The 18,481-nt window shown below is 39.5% G+C and overlaps 1 protein-coding gene across 1 annotated transcript in view; it reads right to left on the bottom strand.

Annotated features, from left to right (window-relative positions):
- The window catches only part of SOX5 (SRY-box transcription factor 5), a 391,244-nt gene that overhangs the window by 126,772 nt on the left and 245,991 nt on the right, over positions 1-18,481 (bottom strand). The gene's annotated exons all lie outside the window — the stretch shown is intronic.

The following is an 18,481-nucleotide window of genomic DNA, read 5'->3' as shown; positions in this document are numbered from 1 at the left end:
AAATATATTACAAAATAAATAGAATGGAAGAACATATCAACTGAACCTTCATCTATGGAAGCCTTTTCTAGATGGATGTCCTTCAGATGTGTTCAGTCACACTTCCTAGTATACTTCAGATAGCAAGGCCATCATTCCTACTAGAAGGGAATTATGTGAACTATAAACCATAATTTGAGAGCATCAGGTAAGGAAACATTGATGTATGGTATCAAAGATGTCAGTTTTAATAAGATACTCATTAGATTATTGTATGAGTTAAGCCCAGTTTCAATATTCTAAATACCAGACTGTTTGTATCTATATACAGGTGGTCCTTGTTTAATGACTACTTGTTCAGTGACCATTCAAACTTGCGACAGCACTGAAGAAGTGGTACTTTTGACCAGTCCTCAAAGATTCAACCATTACAGTGCCCCTGCGGTCACTTGATTGCAAACTGGGCACTCAGCAACCGGCCTGGATTTCTGACTGTCGCAGTGTCTCATGGTCATGAGATCACAATTTGTGACCTTCCCTGTTGGCTTCCCACAAGCAATGGGGTAGCCAGCAAGAAGTCGCAATCATGTGAGGACCTCGCTTAATGACCCATGTGGTTCTCGCTTAAGGACGGTAACCAGGGACTGCCAGAACTGCCATTGCTAAGTGGTGCAGTCACGTGCACATCATGCTTTATGACCATATCACTTAGCGATGGAAATTCCAGTCCCAATTATTGTTGTTAAGTGAGGACTACCTATATAACTGGGAGGTAATGGATAACATGCATGTGAAAAACCAGGGAGCGGGTAGGAATGAACTGAAATGACCAAACAGCAGTACATTTTGTTATAGGCTCCATTTGTAAAACCTATAAATGTAAAGTATTATCATCTCAACTGAAACTTATTTCCAGGAACACAATGGGCATGTTTATGGTTTCTGGCTTATCCAATAGCAATTTAAACCTTGGCTGGTCTTGGAGAAGCCACCCAGGATCCCAAATTCAAATCTCACAAATCTCTCTGGCTTATCTGTTCCTTCTCCTTTGGTTTTACTGCTTGTAGAAAAGGGAGCAGATTGACCGCGAAGAGACTACAGTATATGCCATTTTGACTCCACAATTTAATGTGGGAGGGAGACTTTCAAACTGGAGAAGTATAGGGGCAAAACCTAAACACTGACATTTTATGACTGATATTAAAGGAAATAAGATCAAATGACATTCATGCAGGTAAATCCTCAACTGTCATCAAGAAGTTCTAATATCGGTTACAAATATAAACATATTTGTATCAAATGGGGCTAATACATATATTTCATAAATGTTCTGAATGAAATCTCATTAGTGAACACAATGCCTGGATTTACATATCATGCTCAGCCATGGTTTGTTTTATCCACAGTTTGTTGATTAACCCACAGTTGTCTCGCTCACACATTGTACTAACCCATTAATCCTGGTTGGAAAACCACAGTGTATGGATTCACCTATCACACAAACTCAAAATGAAATAATACCTGATGTGAATCCCACTTTCCTAAGATTTTATGTACAGTTCTATTAAGATAGGGATTTAAAGTTTAAAGGGGCAAAATTAATCCAGGCTTTTCCTGCTTCCGGAGCACACCCACATGAATGCAACGTTGCCCTCAACCGGATAAAAGTTGCACACTCGTATATTCAGGTATGTTGATCTTAAGCAGTTACCAGAATACATTTGTTAACTCCTATTTTAAACTATGGATTAAACACAGCAACTCCTCCTGAAAGGGACTTGGAGAAGAAGCTGAAGTGAAACATTCTGAAGACCAATGGATTTCGGAGAAAGAGTTAAATTCTCCAATCTCCACCACTAAAATAAAGACCTTGAATAAAGTGTGTTCATGCAGTTCCCCCATTTTATGTCCAAATATATATGTTTCTAATTTCAAAAGCCATCTTCCTTGATTATCCATTTTCTCAAGCTGTGTTTTCAAACACATAGAAAAATAACAAGTTTGCATAATAAGGAGGGGTGGGGGAATAATGAAAAGAAGAAGGAATGAAAAAAAGAAGAGGGAAGGCAGATGAGGAAAGGTTATTTTATCCTCAACTGGGGCTAAAATTAAACCTTGGAAAGTGGCTGCATTTGAAAGCAGAGGGCCAGATGCTCATCTCCTTGAGCAGGTGTGCTGAGGGGGGAACGGCAGCCCCCTTCCGACAAAGCACCTGCTTACAAAGGGCTGCTGGTTTCTGTGTTTCAACTCCTGAAGCTGAAGGAGCAGAGTGAACTTGCCGTGTTGTCCTATGGCTGAGTCACGTCAGACCCTGAGCTTGGAGGCTGACAGCACCTCTTTCATAGGTTTAAGCTGTACATTGAATCAAAACAGGGGGGACTTGCCCAACACATCAAACAGCAGAAAAACGTAGCAAGGCGAAAACAAATCAAGCTTAGCACGATGTGGGAATGCAAGTGCTAGGCCTTTTATTGACCTAGGTAAGCTGTGAGTGCCCCTGTTTGAATACTTGTGATCATTTTAGACCAGACCAGAGGTTTTTAGAACGGAATACTTGAGTAAGGAACTATAGGAAACAGATGCTGTACGTGATGACTGAAGCAGATGGGGGAGAGCAAGGCACCCTAGGGGATATGTCTTTATCTGCGTTCTTTCCCTCTATCTTTTAAGATTTCCTAGATCGGCCTTTCCAACCTGGTGCCCTCCAGATGCAGAGAGATAATCTAAAACATCTGGCTACCACATAGGGCAAAAATCAAAATCCTCATCGTTCTGGGTTGAATCCAGAGTCAGTGATGGCTTTAGTAATTCAGTGGTAGACTTTTCCTCAAAGCAACTTACTCACTGCATTGCTATTTATTTTTAAGGTCTGCAGAGGGCTCAGCTGCTGATCCAGTGATGTTGCCCGAAAAGACAGAACATATTTTATTTATTTATTTATTTATTTATTTTTCATTGGGGGAGCAGTTGGGAGGAGCTAAGAAGCAAAATGCCACTGCAAATAGCCTCTTATTTTCTACAAAACAATCGAGATGCTGCAAATGGGCAGTTTTGCTACTGAATTTTGGAAGTGCCACCTGGAGGCTCTTTGGGGGCTGTGGAAGTAGACAGTCAGACTGAAATCAGTAGAATCAACTTGTTTTGATTTATATAATTTTTGCTGATTACAGTGAATCTGCTTTGAGCAAAACTAAGTCTGGACCCAAGCCTTTCATAAAACAAAACAGACGTTCTTGACCATTGTGGGCTATATTCTGTCACAGTTGTCTTCCGTAGTCAGGATTACAGTGATATTTGTCATGCCATACAGAACAAAGAGCTGCTAAGCAACATGCAAACTATATGACAAATGAATAGAGCAGTGTTTCTCAATCTTGGCAACTTTAAGACCTGTGGACTTCAACAATCAATAAAAAGAAAATCTTTCCTTTTATTATTATTAACGTATATCCTGCCTTTTGTACAGGAGCTCAAGGTGGTGTACACGGTGCTCCATCCTCTTCTTTTTCCCCACAACAATCCTGCGAGGTAAAGAGCTTCCATAGCTAAGGGTGGACTAGAACCCAGATCTCCTTGCTCCTAATCCAATGCCTTAATCACCACAGCACATTCTCTCTCTTTATAGTCTTTATCTCTAAACCTGAACCTATATTCAAGTTGGGCTCATACAGTCATTTGACATCCTTCAATAAACCTGAAGACAGAAAAACTGACCTTAGAATTTATCAGAATTTCTCTAGGGAAAGGAAATTCATTAACCATTCTTCACGGGCAGATTCCCCCTTAGCAGTGATGGTAGCAGGGCTATTGAAAACGTCTCTTGGGAAAGTGCTTTCTGGAAGGGTTCTCATGGATTGAATGGAACTATAAGTTGCCAGGGAATGAATGGATGGATGGATGGATGGATGGATGGATGGATGGATGGATGGATGGATGGATGGATGGATCTATCTATCTATCTATCTATCTATCTATCTATCTATCTATCTATCTATCTATCTATCTATCTATCTATCAAATTTGTATGCCACACATCTATTTTGGGGCTTATGCAACATTTTTTTTAAAAAAAAGCCAATTATACCACCAAAAAATCAATAATTTGTTCTTGAAATTCAGGGCCAGGAACTTGGGGATCTCTGGGAGGCCACAAAAATGGGGCTTGAGGTATACATGTGGCCCATCTTTGAGTTGTCTGCCCCTGCTCTCTAGTTAACAGATGCTCCTTTTGCTTCAACAGTGGTGTCAAATTTTTCTTCTGCCTGCCTAATACTCTAGTTTTCTAGCTGCAGAGTTATCCTTTAACTAGAGAAACATACAGCCACAATAACCAGGCTAGTTTTTGTTTTCTCTTAAGACAGTTGTCAAGGCATGGTTATATAAAGAGCGGAACATGAAGCTGATTACCACACCTGTTTGTGCAAAGCAAGAACACTGGGAGTAAAAGTTCCATCCCTTAATGGGCACACTCATCTTCTGCAGCCGATGTGTACCTTCTAAGAAGCATGTCTCTTGAGATCAGCCTGTCCATTCACACACTTCTACACAAGCAAGCACAGGGATAAGGTATCCACCTCCTGAGGATCACAAAACCATTAGGATAGAGTGAATCTATTGTACCTACTAACAGCTAAAGGCTGACATACACTAGGAAGCTTCATTCCCTACTTCTCCTAGTGAAAGAACATATGAATGGAATTATCAAGCCATGTAGCCCAGCCAAAGAAGTATCTGGAGAACATCCTCCATAATGCTTAGGTTCCTCATTTCTGTTCCTTGTAATGTTTCATTTTTTTTTCTTGGAATGACCCAATCCAGCTGATCCAGGGGTGATTTGTAAGTGTTTGACTGCTTTGAGCCTGGACCATGTCTGGAACACCATAAACCACTTCCTGTTCTGGAAGATTTACTTCTGGAAAATTACAGACTAGCCCCAGAATGGTCAAGGGAAGTCAAGGGAAACGAGACAAATAGAAAGCCAGAAAGGATTTTTCTGCAAACCAGAAGACAGGAATTACAATGGTTTGAGGCTAATTCAGCATGTAATGAGAATCAACACAAGCTGAAGATTAATACAATTTTCATGGAAGAATACTGGCACTTGGTCAGTTCCTATTGTCCAAATGTCAAAAAGCTCCTGGGGTGTCTCTGGATGCACCTCCTCAACACCTAAAAAAATTTGGGGAGGGGGGTTGTAGTGGTTAGGGAAGAAATGACCGCATCCTCAGATTTGGATCTGGCTGGATTTGGAAAAGTAGAGGAAAAACTGACACAGTCTTGGGCCTATTTGCATACATGCTTTAGTATTCCAAATGTCTCTTGATGTAATTGAATTGTTGTTTCTGCCTCTATTAATACATATGCAAATGAGCCAGTGCTGCAGCTGTGCCGTATTAATCATATGTGTGCTTCTGTCTGTCTGCCCTGCAGGCTTAGGGTCGGGAAGAGAAGAGGGAGTTGGGGAAATGCAGGCACTTTAAGCGACAAGTAAGCTCACTCATGCTGACAGAGGTCTGCTAGCACACAACATGCTGGGGCAAAGAAAAAGAGAAGCCACACAGATTCTCCCTTTCCCCACCAGTCGCCATACCTACCAGTGGGCCATGTTCACACAAGATGCTAAACCTTCATCTTGGGTTATTGAAACACAACTGCTGTATTCATATATTATGCCAGTGTTTCTCAACCTCAACAATGATAAGCTGTGTGGACTTCAACTCCCAGAACTCCCCAGCCAGCCTGCTGGTTGGAGGATTCTGGGGGTTGAAGTCCACACAGCTTAACATTGCTGAGGTTGAGAAACACTGTATTATGCAATGCCAAAACAATACGTATAAGATTAGTTCAGAGGTAGGCAAAATTTTTAGGACAAGGTGACATTTGGAAAGTTAGGCACACAGGCAAAAATGGCTTCCAGGGGAGGTGTGGCCAATCACACACCACTTATTGACCAGAGGGGGAGAGAGTCTTCTCTGGAGAATGCTTGTTAGCGTTCCATGAGATCTTCGTGAGGCCTGAAGGCCCCATGAATTCATGTGATGCTAGAGACTGGTGTTTTACAGCAGGCCACCTTCTGTTTAATACTTTTTAAATTTAAAATAATACTCCAAAAGGTGTAATGGGGAGGAAGCCTTATGAGTAGCAAGGGAAGTGTTTGGAGACACTATCTCGGGATTGCTCACAACATGCTGAAACAATAGCTGGGATTTCTACTTGCTGCATCATGAATTACCCAACTCTATTTAAGTCTAGCATGGAATATTGATTTGATTTCTTCACAGCAATTTATATTGCCAACTCTACATGGAGAAGGATCATACTCTGCTCCCTACCATCACACATGGGGGAAGAGCACTTTTAGAATCCCCATACAGGATGAATGAATCAGATGGGTCAGTTCTACCTGAAGAAGGTGGTCCTGCAGAAACCTCTAGCAGATCCATCTGTCTTAATGACTGTGCTCATATTCTATTGCTGTATGACAGAAGCAGTTCTCCCTTAGCTTCTACATCCAAGAATGTATAAGAAACACATCAGACTTCACATGAAACTGCCCAGCATAATGTATGCTTTTGAAGAACATTTTATCACAATGTGTAGCTTCGCCATTAGAAGTTATGCAGATAATATCCTAACGAAGTTCCTTTAGTGGAAGATCTCCAAGGAGACTTCAAAAAAGCCGTTCTCTGTAATGGAATTTAATTTGAGTGGGTAGAGAATGACGCATCTGGAAAAACCAAGTGGATTTGCAAGTCTAATCTGGTAGCTTCCTAATTCTTGAATCTATAAGGATTCCCAATTTACATCCAACAAATCTTTTATATAGAAATATGGGTTAAACTCAGGGACAATGCCAGCCCAATTATGCAAGTGTGGAGAAGGAACTGCAATTCCTTCATGCTTGAAAATATTTCTTTGGAGAAGTAAATTTAAACTCATAACTTTAAATAATTTAATAAAGATATATCATTCAAAAGCATTTGATGCATAGCTGAGTAAATCAGTTAACGGTAGGGTCAGTTCACTCTGCAGAGCAGATAATATTTAAACAGTGCCTTGCACCCATCTGCTAAAGGAAAGAAACTTCATATATGTTTCTTTCCAAACTTGTTCATACGTGAATTAAGTGTGGCCTGTTTTTATTTCACCAATCTATTCATTGTACAGTTTCCCCTAAGTAGAAATTATTCTCACATGGTGTACAAAACAGCTTTCAGGAATTGTATAACTTCCCACTTCCCTTACTTTTACTTTTGAAGACTATATGAAATTTACCCTTACAATTGTATCTCTCTACCCAAAAAATATGTGGTGTATTTGCTGACAACTACATTTATCCACTATGAAAAAAAAATGTAGCTGATATAAATTTGGGAGTTCATTCTTTTTTACAATCTCTCACAAACTCAAATTCCCAGGGGGTATTTTTCCAACATAAGGACTAACATTATCCTGAGGTCACTATAGAGCTTAGAAAAATCCCTTTCTTAGGAGGGTTAGTTCTACTGATTTTATTTCTTCGTACACAGAACAATCCCATATACAACTAGCTGAAAGTAAATTCCATTAAACTCAGTTATTGTGTTCATAAAACACACTTATACCCTGCTTACAGAATTACTGCATTTAGTAAGTCTCCATAATATGTGAACTATAAACTATCCTTAACACAACCCAAGCTTCAAATATTCAGCATTTTTTAAAAAAACTGACCTGGTTAAACAAGTCATGCATCCATTAGTTCTTATTTCTCATACATACATAGAATTGCACTGTAGGTTTTTATTGTTTTTTAACATGTTGCAACTGATTAGAACTGGTGCATCCATGGGGTGGGGTTTGCATGCATGCCACAAACACCCATCATCATCTTGGCATGAGACGATTAGCATCATGCCTTTTTCCACAAGGAGTTAAGCCATTATATGATCCTTCGCTGTCATTTTGTCTTTAAAACAAAATGAATAAGGTTGAGCTTGGAGATGTGAAACGCCTAAAATCTGCCCCATCAATTTCATGGCTGAATGGGGATTTGAACCCAAATCTCTAACTTCTGCTCTAGAAGATCACCGTACAGTTCTTAGGACAACTAATGGGCATGATGTACACCTACTGCAGGGTCAGATTTCAGTTGTCAAAAACAGCATTTAAAATGATTCAGAATGGCAGAGTGGGCAGGGTGATGATGGACCCGAATCTCCTAAAGGTTCGCGAGGACTGACTGCTCTTGAACTGATGGTTTGTAGGGGTTGCACATTGCACACCCTTAGCATACACCAAAAGCTAATCCAATTTTTATTTTTGAAGACCTTGAGTTCAATAATTCAAATGACAATCAGAACATTGTGCCAGTAGATCTCCAACACTGGAGTCCTTGGTTATTCAGGCAAAAGCTCACATTCTAACTGGAAAGGAATCCCCCTGCCCCAGGATTCCACAAACACCAAGGAGCAAAGTGCAATGCTATTATTATTTTTTATTGTAATTGGCTAGTTAATTTTTCCTTTCAATCAGTTGGCTGCCATATTTCTTTCTACTAACACTGATGGTGTCCTGGTCCACAAGATGTAGCTAGGTCATTAACAGTCCAAGGTCACAGTGGTGAAAGCTCTTTCAATTGAAGTCAAACAGCAAAGCTGTAATTCCAGTCCAGTCCAAGTCTAAGATTAGCAAACATTTCTTACTGGTGGCCAAGTTTAACAGGGCCAGGCAGACAGTATTTGTCAGGTTCAGTTAATGAGTTAAAGTTTGTAGAACACTAACACTGGTTAGAGATAAGCCACGCTATACAATACTTTATTCAGAAGAACCTCAAATTCTCCTAGCTTCTGGTTGAACATAGATGGCATTAGTCAGTTCTGATTAAAAATCCTAGTCTACTTGGGAGCTCTATCCTACTCTTAAGTAGACTAAGATGCCTCTCCATGAAACATCAGTCCTCCATCACTCTCCTTTTGAATTTCCACATGGGGGCAGCAAGCTCCTTCCAAGCTAGGTGATCAGGACTATGGTTTGGGGTCTCAGGGTCCAGAAACAGAATGAAGAGGAATGAAGCATTTCAGTATCTATTCTACTTGGTGCTGGATCTTGTTCCCTTTCATCCCCCAAAGGGGGATGATAGATGGCAACTTTAAATCGCAGAAAGCTACTTGTAGCCAATGGGTTTATTTCCCCATCTAAGTACTTTTCCAAATTCACTGCAACAAGTCTCAAAAAGACAGTCAGGTAATCTCTTTGTTGAAGATCAGGAACACACGCATATCTGCAACATGACAATGTGGTGGAGTTTTATTCGGAAAATAGATGGCCAGCAATCATTGCTTTTGTGCCCCTTTCCAAAAAAATGAGAGATGAGGTACAGACTTGTGGGAATATTGGACATATGAGAAGACAGATTCTCATGCTTGCAGCTGCAGTGAGGAGAGGTGAAAAACATCAATTTGGATCATTAATAGTATCTTATTTAACTACACCTAAAAGTGGAACACGCCAGTAAGCTTTTTTTTTCTTCCTCAGCTGCTGTTTATGGGCATGGATCCATTAGTACCAATGGAAGTGCATCTATTCCTACAGCTGGGGAACTGGCCTTTGATCTCCACCAATCTCATATAAAATGGGCCTTTTGGCTGCTCCTTGGGCAGAACAGGTGGTGACTATATTGTAGCCAATGCACCTAAATATAGCATCAGCAATAAATGGTGAGTGCAATGCCCAATCTAGGTTAATATTATATGTTTGAGACCAATTTTAGGGGCTAGCCAATGGGAAATATTCATATTATGCTGCCTTATTAACTCTCTATCATTATCATCTTCAGCATTTGTGATGTCCATCAAGAAATGTGCATATTAATATTAAAGGAATCTAGTGAGCTAATGGCTGATGGATGCTTGCCATCTTTTGGCAATGCTAATGTGAAACGTTACAGTGTTAGTATTTAGCTCTTATTTTCAGTTTATTTTGCCCAGATGTTTGTTCTCAAAGAGGAAGCCCAGTTTTGTTTTGATTTCCTCCACCATACAAAATGGACTGTGGTGGTTCTTTAACAGAGCGATTAAACTGCACATTTATGAATTGTTCCCCTGTAGACTGAAACATTTATAGGCAGCAGGTAAAGCAGCAGAAAACAAAGGAGAGAAAAATCTATCAGGTCAGGTTCAAGGTGTAACTGATATTTACAGTTGTATCCTACTTAGAAAAATCATAATATGTTCTTTTCTCACCTATGGCATCTGCTGTCCTAGCACTGATTTTCAGCAGACAACCATCTGTGTAAATGATTTTCATCTTTTTTATAACTCCCCAGATCCTTCATCTGCCCAGGAGCTTCCAATTTTCAGCTGCAATGTGATTCAGTGTCCACATTCATCCCACACCCAATCAACTTTGACCACAGTGTAGAGAGCTTTTTGGTAACTTTAGACACTTAGTACACATGTCAGAAGATACTCATACAAGATACATTTCTCAATGATCTGCATTTATATGTTTCATGGGTTCCTGGTAAGAACCGGTGGACACCTATAAAAATTTGTCAGCATTATCAGAATTATGTCTCTTGAAATTCCCTGGAACTTGTGTTTAATCAGACATCACTAAGATGGTCTCAACATTTTGCTTTAAGCAAAATACTATAACAGCTCTGCCTGTTGTGCAATCGCCTTATCAGTATGAGTTAAAACAAACAATACGGAACAAGGACCACATGGAGAGCAGGGTATGAAACTTGGTATTGTAGAGAGGGCTGGACTTCAAGGCCAAAGTCCAGGGAGCCTAAGCTAAATGCTACCTCTGGGTTGGAGGAAGGAGGCCTCAAAATAACAGCTGCAGAGGACAATGGCAAAAGCGAACAGGCTTCCATCTCCTGTTTGCAAGTATTCCAAAGGTATCAGGTTGGCTACTGTAAGCAACAAAACCCTGGACTTAAATGTACCTCAGCCTGATCAAGCAGGCTATTCCTGCCTCCATAACTTTTTACTTCTTTCATCTTTTTTTTTTTTTAAATTATAATCAGGATTGCCAAGCTTAGGCATGTACATAATGATCAATACTGATTTTTTTTTGTACTTAAAAAGTTTTTCTTAAAACAAAATAGTGTTTATTCCCTCGTTGGTTGTACACTTCACTACTGAAGGAATACACATGGTTTCTCCATACCATCCTTACGCCCAGGACCTAAACTGATCTAGCAGCACCTCTGATGAGCAATTAACAAAGACAGCAAGTAGTTCCTGTTTTATCTACACAAAATGAAAGTTCAAATAGAGAAGGTATGAATGCCAACTCCCCTAACGCTGCAATTATATTCAGCCTAGAGTCTCCACTGCTACAAACAAGGAGGACACTTTAATGTACCAGCTCATCCAGTCATTAGCCTCCCAGCAGGCAGTGCCAAAGAGGGCAACCAATTAGTGCTAACTGTGACAGGTAGGACAGCACACTGGGGGACTCCTGGAGAGAAGAAGGAGAGGAAGGGCTTCAAAACACATGTCCTCTCAAAGCAAGTTTGGCAGGGAGTATGTGTCAGCCTCTGCAACATTGTCATTTCTGCTTTTTATTCCTTTCCCACAAAACCCTACTCTGCTGCTACTTTCAGTGCATAAAGGTTTGGGAAGGATTAAAGAGTAGCACCAGGGGAAAAATAATAAAGAGAGAGAAAAAAAGGGGCAGAGAGAAAACATTGTTCTGTGAGTTCCAAGGAAGAACTGATGGGAGCCATCACTGAAATCTATAAAGCCACGATGTGACTCATTGTAAAGGATGGGGGGATGGGTATTGACTCTTTTGCAATCTAATGCAAGTTGGAAACAAGGACCAGAATCACTACATCTAGATGAATGTTTCTTGCAAAAAGTCAGCCAAATAGAGAAATGCGTCCAGTTAAACCACGCCACGTCTACCTCTCAGCTGTGCCACAGAGCAGGCATTGTCCAAAGCAGAAATGACCAGCCTTTAGCTCATCAGCAGCCATTCTATTCCCATGACAATAGTTTGGTCTGTCACCCATGAACTTCTTTGTTTACTTATTTCATTTATATCCTACATTTTTACTGGCTTGAGGTCACCTAGAAAGCTTTGGCTATATGTTTTCCTGTTCAGTTGCAACCATTTCTTTCTACAACATCTTACAGAGATGCCTAACTCAACCAGAGTGAGAACAACAAGATGTAACACATTAAAAAGTCGAAGACAGACATCAGAGATCTCTGGTCCATATTTTTTTAAATGGGAAAAGATGCAGAAAAGCTTTTCATCACATTTTGATTACAATTTCTAAGAACCACCAGGGTAAGGTTATATAGCTTAGGGTCTTTCACTTACTGCTGAACTACAGCTCCCAGCATCCTCACTATTGCTAATAGAGGTAAAATGATGCTTGAGTGATAAATTTAGTTCTTAGACTGCAGCTTAACTATTGCTACACTAAATCCTTATTTCAGAATCATTTAAATTCCTGCAACTGAGGAGTATTGTCAACCAGAGGGACCAACCTACTTGAATAGGTTTTCCTAGGACAATATTGGGTTGTTTATTTTTTTATTCAATTTATATGGCCACCCATCTCACAATAGCAACTCTGGGCAGCTAATAAAGGCTTAAGAACTCATATAGAGTATACAATAATATAATATACATAATGGCAACCAGGGACAACATAAATCATCAGTAGATAACACATCAATCTCATGGACTCAGTTAACTTCCTAATCCTTTGCCACATTTTTAAAGCTTTTTGAAATGCCAACAGGGTTGGGGCCAACCAAATCTTGGAGGATAGGGTATTCCAGAGGGGATGCTCTGCAACAGAAAACGCCGACTTCCTTGGTCCACCAGGTGACATTCTTTAATAGACAGAACCTGGATCATGACCTTCCCGGCTTTTATCTGGCCTAGGCCTTGAAGCCTCCTTATCCAAGATGCAGTAGCTTTTATTCCCCATCCAGTTCACCTTTATCTCTTTAATATAGATAAGAGGATCCTTTTAGTGCTTGCAGTTCAGACCCTTATAATCAGTTATTGTCAAATATCCAGCCTTCATTTAACCCTTGCTCATAAAATTTTGTCTGCTAAAAAAAAAAAAAGAACATATCACACAGGGTCACACAGTTGCTCTGGCAATTATACTGTTTATTTAGAATATATGATTTCGTATGACTTAAATATGATTTTGTATCAAGGCAGCAAAATGCAATAATCATTTACAAAAATCAAGCACCGTAGACAGACAATAGTTAGAGAATAGCAATCACACAAAAGCAGGATAGTTCACTGTTTTAAATTACATATTAGATTGGTAACCTGAGAGGCCTGGAAATGTTAAAAATTATGCCTAGTGCCTAAATAAAGAGGTAGAATAGTTACATCATGGTTATCTACAAAATCAAACTCCCTTCATCTAATGAATGGTACAGTATATGTCAAGTTCCATTCACCAGCATGTGCCTTTCATGCGCTATGTTTCACCTTATTCATCATAACCTTTACAGTAGTTCTGCCCAGGTATCCATTCCTAGATCTTGCCCATTTCCTCAGAGGAGTGACCTGGGAATCAGGGTGAATAATCATTGCCCTAAATCAGTGTTCTTCCCAGAATTCTGGGAGTTGAAATCCACTCATCTTAAATTTGCCAAGTTTAAAAAGCACTGCTCTAAATGAACATCTCTCTCCACTTGTCTTTACATCTTACAAAATGCTCTTATTTCCTACTAACCACTATTTAAGAATTGATAGATTCTTGACTAAGCCTTTCTCATCCTCATACACCTACCCTCACTCCATGATGTGTTTGGGTTATGCTTACTGGGAATTCTGGGTGTTATAATCTCAATACATCTTGAGGATGGGAGAAGGCAGGATTAAACCAAGTCCTGAAAAAAATATTTTTGTTCCTCTTTTATGGAATTCATTATTTTAAAAAAAAAAATCACAACAAAGCCCTTTTTGATCACAATGTTTTGATTTCTTTGCTAATATTCCAGCTTTGGTAATGTTCTCCTTCCTCTTTCTATCTTTGATTTTTGAGTTTTATGGTTGTCATGATGGTTCATAGCAGCTTATGAGGTTAACCCAAGAAATCATTTCAGAAGTTATCTACAGCCTTGCTATTATGACCCCAAGAAGTTTCATACTGCCTAGGGCAGAAGTTCTTGAAGTGTGGTCTGGGGGTCCCTGAGACCCTTTCACAGAGTCTGAAAGTCAAATAAATATTTTAAAATCTCTCATTTTTAATTTCTAATACAGTAAATGTTGATAAATACAACCCACATAAACCAAAGTGCTTTGGGGTCCCTAATCATCTTTAAGAATGTAAAGGGGTCTCGAAAACAAAATATTTGAGAACTGCTGGCTTTGGTGATTTGCATCCCATACAATCCAAGGTTGAACCAAAGTGTGATTTTCAGATAAAGGCACAGGGGGGCACAGAGATTAACCTGTGCAAGCTTACACAATGACAGCACTTTCTCCAGCACTCAACAGATTCCACAGAAGAAAGAGATCCGTCCTCTTCCCCACTCATTAAAAAAGTGACTTATTATGCTGATATGAAATTGTACACATTTCACTGCATACGTTAGGATTCTTAGATCTTCTCATAATGAAAGAATAACTAAAAATGTCTAATTCAGGCAACAAAGCAATATACTATTTAGCAGCTAGAAAGTCAGATCCATTTCTGAGAAACACTTAACTACAAATTGATTTTGGCAAACTGAATTCAATCTTATAAAACTTCTAAGCCACTGAAAGAGTGCTTTGGCACACTAACTTGGCTGGTTTGGAGAGCGAAGTTTTCTAGAATTTGGCAAACTATGACCTGGATGCATTCACAGGATCAGTTCACTACATCAATATTTTCCTGAGGTTGCTCATGTCACAAAAACTCCTGACAATTGTCTGAATTAGCTTAGGGTGGTAAAGAGTGAAAATCAGGATGCAGGATGTGCTATGATCTGCTTAAGTCCTAAACTGAGGATTTGTGATTGGGAACTGCTGTTTCCTATAAATCAGGCTGGCAGTCACATTAAGTTACCTGTAAACTGAAGGAAGGAAGAACCATCTAACTGTGACCCACTGCTTTGTACAATAAGGAATAAACAACTATTGTAGCCAATACTTTTCGAGAAGGCCATAAATTGCTTGAGTGATCTGCACCCAAAAGTTGTTTTTCGAAAGCCTTTAGGTTGAATGCAATATCAAGTTTACCAAAAGCTGCCCACTGACTCTTGTATTCCTTTAGAGCTCAACTGCTGCTAAAAAGTAGGCTGCCCTTCCACCTGATGACATCAAAGCAATTAAACAAATGTTGAATAGGCATGACGGTAACATCACTGTTTGCTGAGTCCCAATGCAGATTTAGAACTGCTGTTGTCTCCTGATTTGGGGAAGGATGATAACTTTGAGCAGATGACTTGCATTGGATAGATCTCACAGTTGCAAACATCCTTAGTTGGTAGCTGGTAATCCGGAAAAAAAAAATCTACTAAAGAACTTAGAAATTCTCTGCAGTCAATCCCAGTAGAGAGATTAGATAGGCAACTGATCTCACCTAACGTGCCACACCTTTTTATTTCTCTGGAAATTTGCTTATAGCTTTTGTTCTATGAGTGCAATTGACTACATCAAAGGCTTGTCAGATCATGTCAATATGTAGAACATATTACAGCTAATGGGCGTTTCAGAGCCCCAGAATATTCTTATAAGGAACCTTTACAATGAGCAAGAAGCTATTGTAAGAACTGAATTTGGAGAAATTGAGCGTTCAGCATAGGAAAGGGATGCATATTGTCTCCATATCTGTTGAACATCTGCAGCAAAGATATTGTTAAGAACAGCAGGGATGGATGTGATGACAGATGGAATCAAATTGGAGGCCAGAACGCTAACAATTTGAGATCTGAAGATGATACCACATTGTTAGTCAGAAGTAAACAAGAATTAGAAGAGCTCATTAGGAAACCAAAAATGAAAAGTGAAAAATCTGGGTTAATGATAAATATTAAGGAGATAAAGGTAATGACAACCAGCATGCTTAGTGAACTTACAGTTGTCTGTGAAGAAGTAAAGGTGGCAGACAGTTTTATTTTCTTGGACTGAAGAATAGGTAAAGAGGAACAGTGTGTAGGAGAAGTAAACAGATTAATCCTAGGGAAGAAGGCAATATGTCACACTTCAGCCTGGTACAGCTGTAAATTTAGGCTCTGCAGATTCTCAACCCCTTATTCTGGAATTGACTTACTAGGTGGCAGACATTTAGACACAAGTCAACTAGTGCAGATATTTTATTGTAGACAAGAATGAGGCCACTACAACAGACCATCTGTCCACTGAAGTACACAGCAACCAAAACCTACCTATAGGTCATTATTCCAGTGTTTACATTCTAGAGTTTCTCCTCCCATCTTTCTTTGTTTAATACACATTTGATCATTTTCTTCAAGGTCATAAAGGTAACTAGGATTAACTGACTTAACAGTTCATATTCATCTGGGAACTGCTGGTCCCTTCCACACCAGCTTCATTCCCAACAATGAAAAATTCAGACAAAAAAAAAACATGAATAAGGATATTTCTAGGACAAGAAAGATCAGAACTGTTAAATCAAAGGTCTTTCCTGTGGTAAAGCGTGCCAGTGAAAGTTGGATATTGTGAAAGAACAAGAGAAAGAAGGTAGATGTATTTAAGTTCTGTATCTGAGGATGGTTACTAGGAGTACTATGAATTACTAAAAGAACCAGACAATCAATGCTGGGCCAAACAAAAGCTCATTGCTTCCCTGATCAAGAAACAAAAACTTTGGGCATATACAGTAATATAAAGAGATGAAGGAATTTATTACGTTGGGCAAGATTGAGGGCAATCAAAGAAGGGGAAGACTGCAGGTAAGGTAAATAGATAGAATCAAAAAGATTACTAGAATGTCCTTGGAAGGAAATACCAATTATTACTGGGGACAGGTCAAAAGAGCGAGCATGTGTCCATGTATTCACCAGGAGCTGAGTCAATGGCACCTAGCTCACTTACTTATGGAATTTCTCTCTCACCAATAAGAATTAAAGAGTCATTTATAACTTTAGACTGAAGATTCACCTTATCTTTGAAACAAGCAATCTGATTCTCCGAGAAAGTAAAGAAAGCTCCAGTTCACCTGTCCACCCACCCATGTTATTAACAAAATCATGGGGTAGCTAATACTGAAATAGTTTGCCACTGAGATAGTTTGCAGTATGAACCAAGATCTCTAGTGGCCAATTTGACAAACACTACGAGTAAGTGATTCTTCCCTCTTAGAAATCCAGGGAAGGATAATGCTCTGGGTAGCCAGGTATTCATGCGGAGAATTCACTTAACATTATGAGCTAAGCATAGCAGTGGAGAGAGACTCATGCTTTTCTAGCACCCAAGATTTCAGTACCTCATTTGAATAAAATGGCAGCCATAATCTCATGTAGTTCTAGAGCAGCTTCTAGTAACCTGGTACATTATCAATAACAAAGAGTTTTGTCTCTGCTTACCATACTTCCAAAGTCTTATGGTAGCCTTATTTAATTAGCCAAATAACATACACTATAACTGGCAATTCCTAGTCACATTTTCAAAGACTAGGAATTCTGATTCTGTGGTCCCAGAACATCATGGAAGACTATGGACTGAAGGCATATGATGCAACCATCCTGCTAAATGTATTGTCAAAGGCTTTCACGGCTGGAATACAATGGCTGGTGTGGGTCTTCCAGGCTGTGTGGCCGTGTTCCCAGAACACGGCCACACAGCCTGGAAGACCCACACCAGCCATCCTGCTAAAGCTAAGAAAACTAAGATTTAGATTTCTTCTTCTCCTGGGTGAGAGATCATTTTGGAATTCTACCCATGCCATTAGTAGGGAAGTAAAGCAGAATATAAATGAAAAAAATAATCTGGGAAATAACCATGATAGCTCTGTGTCTCATAACTTGACCAATCTCTTACAACAGTTAACTTCTTAAATTATTCTTCCGACAAACAAATACATCTTTCTGCTCCTCCTATGTCATCTATTCCTCAGCTCCAAATGTTTGCATTTTGAAAGGGCATTACAGGTAGCCCTCGATTTACAACCACAACTGGGACTGGAACTTCCATCGCTAAGCGATGCAGTCATTAAGCAAGTTGCGCCCGATTTTACAACCTTTTTTGCCGTGGTTGTTAGACGAATCACTGGTTGTAAGTTGTTTTTTCAGCACCATTGTAACTTTGAACAGTTATTAAATGAATGGTCGTAAGTCGAGGACTATTTGTAATCCTGTCTCTCTCTTCTTTCCAAATTCAACTTCTTACAATGATCAAAAGGCTTATACAGAAACAAGGGAACGAATGAAAGAGCAAGTGTATATCATCATCATCATCATCATCTGCTAAGCACAATCCAAATTCAAAGTCCTCCCTCTCCCAAATGAAAACAAGTTGTCTCCAGATGCAGATGTGTTACTTAAAAGGGGGTGCATCTTCTCCCCCCAAAAGATGG

This window comes from Python bivittatus, unplaced genomic scaffold (assembly GCF_059951505.1).
Source record: "Python bivittatus isolate LINGU-HERP-01145 unplaced genomic scaffold, Pbiv_v1 ctg000330_np1212, whole genome shotgun sequence".
Taxonomy (NCBI): Eukaryota; Metazoa; Chordata; class Lepidosauria; order Squamata; family Pythonidae; genus Python; species Python bivittatus.
Note: the sequence above shows the minus strand (reverse complement) of the source record. Positions and strands in the feature narration are given on the sequence as shown.